This window comes from Bos indicus x Bos taurus, chromosome 25 (assembly GCF_003369695.1).
Source record: "Bos indicus x Bos taurus breed Angus x Brahman F1 hybrid chromosome 25, Bos_hybrid_MaternalHap_v2.0, whole genome shotgun sequence".
Classification (NCBI taxonomy): Eukaryota; Metazoa; Chordata; class Mammalia; order Artiodactyla; family Bovidae; genus Bos; species Bos indicus x Bos taurus.
Window position 1 is genome coordinate 14,845,756 of NC_040100.1, and position 7,245 is coordinate 14,853,000.

Here is a 7,245-nt window from a genome sequence, read left to right on the forward strand (position 1 = left end):
AGTCACTGAACTATTTCTGAACTATTTCACAAGTGGTTTGGGAGGATCCAAAAGGCCAGGTTCATGTTTATTCTGAGCAGCGGCCTTAAAGGGGACATTTCAGAACATGCTTTGAAAATCTGAGATTTTATACTCTTTGCTGGTTTGAAAATTTGAGATTTTATACACTCCCTGGTGGGAAACGGGGGGAAGACAGAGACACACAGGTTCAGGAAGAGGCAGCCTTGAGTGGACACTGTTGGATAATTAAGTAGCAAAGGCCAGAAGGGTTTAACATCAGAAGAGATTTGAAAAATTTATAATTTAACCAAATAATCAACTTTGGTCAAATAATGAGATCATTATTTAGCCAAATAATCAAATCAGATGAACCAAACCTCCTTCCAAATCAGAGTTTCTAGAGGAGAGCTTATGACATAGGTTTGGCAACATTTAAATGAGACCACAGACAAGAGGGCGGTTGTTTCGCCATTGTGAGCTCTCACTGGCAGCTCTCCTCAAAGCTGTTTCGCAGCTTTAGTGCCGCAAAGTGGGCAGGACCAAGCAGGCCAGACTGTGGAGAGCTCCGCAAAGCGCCTCAGCCTTGGCCACCACCCTGTGTATAGGAGCTGGAGCAAGCCCGGCGGACGGGTGGAGGACAGGGCTTCCGTCCAACCCCCTGCCCTCCATGTCTAACCACCAGGCCTGAGAAGTGGCCTGAACAGAAGGTGCGTGCTGAATGTGGCTCAGGGGTGTCTGATCTGCCGAGGAATCGTGAGACCCACAGAGAACCTCTTACACCAATCACACGGCCCCTCCTCCCGCCCCCAGGCTGCCCAGCTCTCACTGGCTGCCCAGAAGCAGCAGGCACAGTCCTGTCTTTGTTGTGTCGGGGGTGAGTCTGACACGTCCCAACAACTGAGCTAACCTCTTCCATGCTTTTCTCATTCTGGACTCATTGGAAACAGCCACAGAAAAGCTCTTCCAGGAGTTCTGTACACAGTGGCGCCAGGACAGGGTTCAGAAGGCCGCGACAGTGTTATGTGGTTTCCTATCCTTGTGACATCTATCATTTTTCATTCTGAAACAGACTAACATTGAGAATTGGGTTCAAACCAGTCATTCCTAAAGGAAACCAACCCTGAATATTCATTGAAAGGACTGATGCTGAGGTGGAAGCTCCAATACTTTGGCCATCTGATGCGAAGAGCCGACTCTTTAGAAAAGACCTTGAGGCTGGGAAAGATTGGAGGCAAGAGAACAAGGCAAAAGGGGATGAGATGGTTGGATGGTATCACTGACTCAATGAACATGAATTTGAGCAAACTCCTGGAGATAGTGGAGGAAAGGGAAGCCTGGTTTGCTGCAGTCCATGTGATTGCAGGGTTGGACATGACTGAGTGATTGAACAATTCTCTCTTTCAGTGGAGACAAGTGTTTCTTCACAACATCTAGGGAGGCCCACTTGGCTGCCACTCCCAGAGCAGGGCACAGCGCTCTAGATGTGGGGCAGGAGTGGAGCAGGAGATGCCAGAGATGGAAATGGTCGGCCTCAGTCGTGATGGCATAGTGTGGTGGCTCTTGCTCTGTGACCCTCAGAATCTTTATGATCAGGTTCAGCAAATTTGGACAGTCATCTGGTCACAAGTCACGCTGATTTTTTTTTAAGATTTTTTTTTTGATGACTATTTTTAAAGTGTTTATTGAATTTGTTACCATAGTGCTTCTGTTTTAGGTTTTGGGTGTTTTGGCCTCGGGACATGTGGAATGTTAACTCCTTGACCAGGGATCAAACCTGCACCCTCTGCACTAGAAGGCAGAGTCTTAACCGCCGGCCTAACAGGGAAGTCCCAAGTCACCCTGCTTATTTTCACATTTCCCAAGATGTGTTCAACTGTCTCCTCGTGTGATTCTCACAACCTTGAGGTCAGCAGTATAGAGGTCACTGTCCTATTTTTGACAGATAGGAAACAAGCTCACAAGTTAATGACTACTATGAGTTCTCATTCAGAGCTGGAACCCAGGCCAGTGATTTGCACAGCATCCTTTATCTTATGCATGACTAGAGCATGAACTATTTAGTGGGGCCAAGAGCATCCACCCTAAGCTGTGATCACAGGTGTTAACATAATACACAGAAGAAATTTTACCTCTTAGGATTGAAGACCGTTTTGCAAAAAATTCAAGTGGTTTCTTTTTTTAAAAAATTGTTTGTGGTTGAACTGGGTCTTCGTTGCTGTGTGTGGGCTTTCTCTAGTTGGCGGCAAGTGGGGACTGCCCTTCACTGCAGTGCGTGGGCTTCTCATCGCGGTGGCTCCTCGTCGCAGTGAGCAGCTTTAGGGCACACCAGCTTCAGCGGTTGCAGTGTGCAGGCTCACTAGTTGTGGCTCATGGGCTTAGTTGCTCTGCAGCATGTGACTCTTCCTGGACCAAGGATCAAACCTGTGTCCCCTGCTTTGGCAGGTGGATTCTTAACCACTGTACCACCAGGGAAGTGGTTTCATTTTTAATGGTTACTGAACTCTGGAAAAAGTGCTAGTTTTAGGAATAGTTTGACCAGTTTCCAAATCAGAATGTACATATATGTGTGTGTATATATACATATATATGTATATATATGTATATTTTTGGCCATGTCACGAGGCACGTAGGGGATCTTAGTTCCCTGCCCAGGGATTAAACCCACGCCCCCTGCATTGGAAGCACAGTCTTAACCACAGGACCACTAGAGAAGTTCCTATAGATGTTTTTTGTCTCCCTTTTATCAATACATTGATACATCAGTATATTATCAATACATTTATGGAGCTTGTCTAGGCAGATCATATTTCCAAGGATTTATAGAATGAAAAATAGGAATAAAGTTGCTGCCCTTCTTTCTGAGAGCTCTGTGTATTCTCCAGTTAGAACTGACAATCTCTTTTCCTTCCTTTTCCCTTCCTTCCCTTTCTCCCTGTTTCTTCTATTGACTCATCAAGCATCTTTATCTACTATGTCTCAGCCAGAAACTGAAATTATCAATTTAATAAGAAATGTGAAAGTTTAATGTAGAATTGAAGAAAAAGAATCTTTCACAGGCAGCTGTGAGGATAAGGGAAAAGAGGCAGGTTCTATCAAGTCCGAGTTGGGAGGAGAGCAAAGTGAGGTTCCAAGAGGGCTTGTAAAAAATAGTAGGGGTGATGTCACATGAACTAGAATTAAAAATGAGTTGGCTTGTATAAATAATAATCACCAGGCTTATACCCAGTGAGTGGAAAATGAGTTTGGAAGTTTAATATTGCCAGGGAAAATTACTAGTTGGACAAATTAATAAGATTTGTTCTACTCCAGGGGTTTAATAAAAGAATTTTACAAATTGGGTAAGAATTGCTAAAATAAAGTGTTAATTTGATAAATTACCTTATTTATAGATCACTCCTGCAAAGGTCACCAAGTGACCGCCATGTTACTAAATTAATGATCTGTTTTCAGCCTTCATCCAACCCAACCTTGCACTAGTGTTTGACACAGATAATCTCATCCTTGATGGACCTTCTTCACTTATGTTTCATGAAATCCCACTTTGAGTTTCTTCCTGTTTCCTTGGTGGCTTCTCACTCTCTCTTCCTGGTTTGTCTTCACCTTGGTCCTCTTCTCTATCTATACTCACTCCTCATTGATTTAAAAACAAATTATTTTTGGCTGCACGGGGTCTTTATTGCTCCACACGCAGGCTTCCTTTAGTTGCGAGCAGGGGCCATCTCCAGGTGCAGTACTCAGGCTTCTCGCTGCAGTGGCTTCTCATTGTGGAGCACAGGCTCTAGGCACACAGGCTTCATTAATTGTATTGCACTTAGTTGCAATTGTATTGGACTTAGTTGCTCCACAGCATGTGGAAGCTTCCCTGACCAGGAACTGAACCCATGTCCCCTGCCTTGGCAGGCTGATTCGTAACAACTGGACCACCAGGGAAGCCCTGTCCACTGACTTTCAGTTCTATATGACAATTCTAACTCCAGGCCAGATGTGCTCTGCATTTGAGACTCACATACCCAACTGCCTACCTGATACCTCCACCTGGGTATCTGCATAGACATGTCAGACTCAAACGAAGCAAAATTCCTGATCTTCACACCTTAGATCTTTTCCGCCTTCAGCCTTCCCCATCCTTTTAGTTGCCAAGGCCAAATTAAGTCATTAAAAAATTTTTCCCCTCTCATCCACATTCCAAAATGAGTTGTTCACCAAATCATCTTGGCTGTGCTGTCAGAGTATATTTAGAATCTGACCATTCTCCCTACTTCCACTGCTACTCCTAGTCTGGGCCACCACTTACAGTGTAAGTCAGACCATGCCCTTCCTCTGCTCAAAACCTCCCAGTGGATCCTGCCTCAGAGTAAAAGACCTTCCGATGGCCTCCAACCCCCTATGGATCCAGCTTCGTGACCTCTTCTCCCACCAGCCACAGTGGTCTCTACTGCACACCAGGCAGGAGCCTGCCTTAGGGCCTATGCTGTAGCCATCCCCTCAGCATGAAGGGATTTCTCCCCAAACACTGGCTAACTTACTCACCTCCTTCAAGTTTAAGCTTAAATCTCAGCTTTTCAGTGAAGCCAACTCCGACCAAACATTTTTAATATTATGTACTGCCCCTCCCAGCCCACCCCCAGATTCGTGATCCCCATTACCCATTCTACCGTTTTCCACTATGGCATTTATCAACTTCTGCCGTACCATGTAGCTTACAAAGTTTTGTATTTAATTGCTAGTCTCCTTTCACTGGCTCTTGAGAAACCTATATGCAGGTCAGGAAGCAACAGTTAGAACTGGATATGGAACAACAGACTGGTTCCAAATAGGAAAAGGAGTATGTCAAGGCTGTATATTGTCACCCTGCTTATTTAACTTATATGCAGAGTACATCATGAGAAACGCTGGGCTGGAAGAAGCACAAGCTGGAATCAAGATCGCTGGGAGAAATATTAATAACCTCAGATACGCAGATGACACCACCCTTATGGCAGAAAGTGAAGAGGAACTCAAAAGCCTCTTGATGAAAGTGAAAGAGGAGAGTGAAAAAGTTGGCTTAAAGCTCAACTTTCAGAAAGCTAAGATCATGGCATCTGGTCCTATCACTTCATGGGAAATAGATGGGGAAACAGTGGAAACAGTGTCAGACTATTTTTTTGGGCTCCAAAATCACTGCAGATGGTGATTGCAGCCATGAAATTAAAAGACACTTATTCCTTGGAAGAAAAGTTATGACCAACCTAGATAGCATATTCAAAAGCAGAGACATTACTTTGCCAACAAAGGTCCGTCTAGTCGAGGCTATGGTTTTTCTAGTGGTCATGTATGGATGTTTGAGTTGGACTGTGAAGAAAGCTGAGCACTGAAGAATTGATGCTTTTGAACTATGGTGTTGGAGAAGACTCTTGAGAGTCCCTTGGACTGCAAGGAGATCCAACCGGTCCACTCTAAAGATTAGTCCTGGGTGTTCATTGGAAGGACTGATGCTAAAGCTGAAACTCTAATACTTTGGCCGCCTCATGTGAAGAGTTGACTCATTGGAAAAGACCCTGATGCTGGGAGGGATTGGGGGCAGGAGAAGGGGACGACAGAGGATGAGATGGCTGGATGGCATCACCAACTCAATGGACATGAGTTTGAGTAAACTCCAGGAGTTGGTGATGGACAGGGAAGCCTGGTGTGCTGCGATTCATGGGGTAGCGAAGAGTTGGACATGACTGACGAGTGAACTGAACTGAACTTTCACTGGACTGCAAGCTTCACAAGGACAGGGAATCATGTTTTGTTTATGTTATTCCAAGTGCCTGGTGTTGGGCACATAACAGAAGCTCAGTGTTTGTTGAATCGAATGAAGGCCAAAACCCAGTTTTTACTGCCTCAAGTTGTGAAACCTAATGACTTAATTAGAACAGAAATCGCTCAAGACTCTAGAGGAGGGTGTACTCTGACAGAATTCCATTTTAGAGTTGGCTTATTGCTCTGTGCTTTTTTGAACAGAAAGATTGTTTAAGAAAGCAAGACAAAAAGAGAGTAGCAAACTATTTCTAAAAGATCAGTTTTTCATAGTCTATTGATATTCAGCACCTAGACATCCAGGTTCTCACTCCGAACGGCCCATGGATGAGCAGTCAGGTAGGTGAGGCAGTTTAGGGAGGTTCTCAGGCCCAGTTAATGTATCAACTTGTCTGGCCTAAGGGATGCGCAGACAAGTGGTAAAACTTTATTTCTAGATGTGTCTGTCAGGGTTTTGTTGGAAGGGATTAGCAGGAGATCCCATAGACGGTAAAGTGCACTGCTCTCCCCAGTGTGGGTGGATATCACCCCATCCATTGGGGGCCCAAATGGAACAAACAGGTGAAAGGAGGGCAAATTCACTCTCTTCGTGAGCTGGATGCCCACCTTCTGCTCTGATACTACAGCTTCTGGTCCTTGGGCCTTTGACCTCGGACTGGGTCTTACGTCATCTGCTCCCCGATTCTCAGGCCTTTGGACTTGGACAGAATCCTACCACTGGGACTCTTGGCTTGCCAGCTGGCGCACAGCAAACTATGGACCTTCTTGATTTCCATAATGGCACAAGCCAATTCCTGTAATAAATCTCCTCTTAAATACATCTTTCAAAAAATTTTTATTGAAGTACAGTTGATTTATAATGTTAATTTCTGCTGTACAGCAAAGTGTCTCAGTTATACACACACACACATATTTTCATATTCTTTTCCATTATGGTTGGTCACAGGACACTGACTATAGTCCTATCAGTAGGACCTTGATATTTGTCCGTCCTATACATAATAGTTTGCCTTTACTAATCCCAAACTCCCCATCCTTCTCTCCCCCAAATACATATATATCTAGATAGCCTATTGGTTCTATTTCTCTGGAGAACTCTAATACACCAGTGAATAACAGAAGATTCTTAACTTCTACAGGGTTTGTTTCATTTACAAGCCCACATAATTTTGTAAGTGAAAATTCCCTCTGTCCAGAGCATTTTGTTCAGTTCTGAACAGCTAGATTACCTTTACTAGTAATAGTCATTCTACCAGTTTTCATTAAGTAATTTAGAAAGCAGTTCCACCTCAATGATTCATTCACATCCTGCAAACATGCTCTGAGCATCTAATCAGCAGAGTAGCTGCTGAACTTCAGGTCTGCTATGGCAGAGTTCACTACACCCGCTCTCCCCCACTGCTTCCTATGCCAGCAAGAAGGGCCAGTTACAGAAATCAGAGCTGAAGGGACCTTAGACGCTAT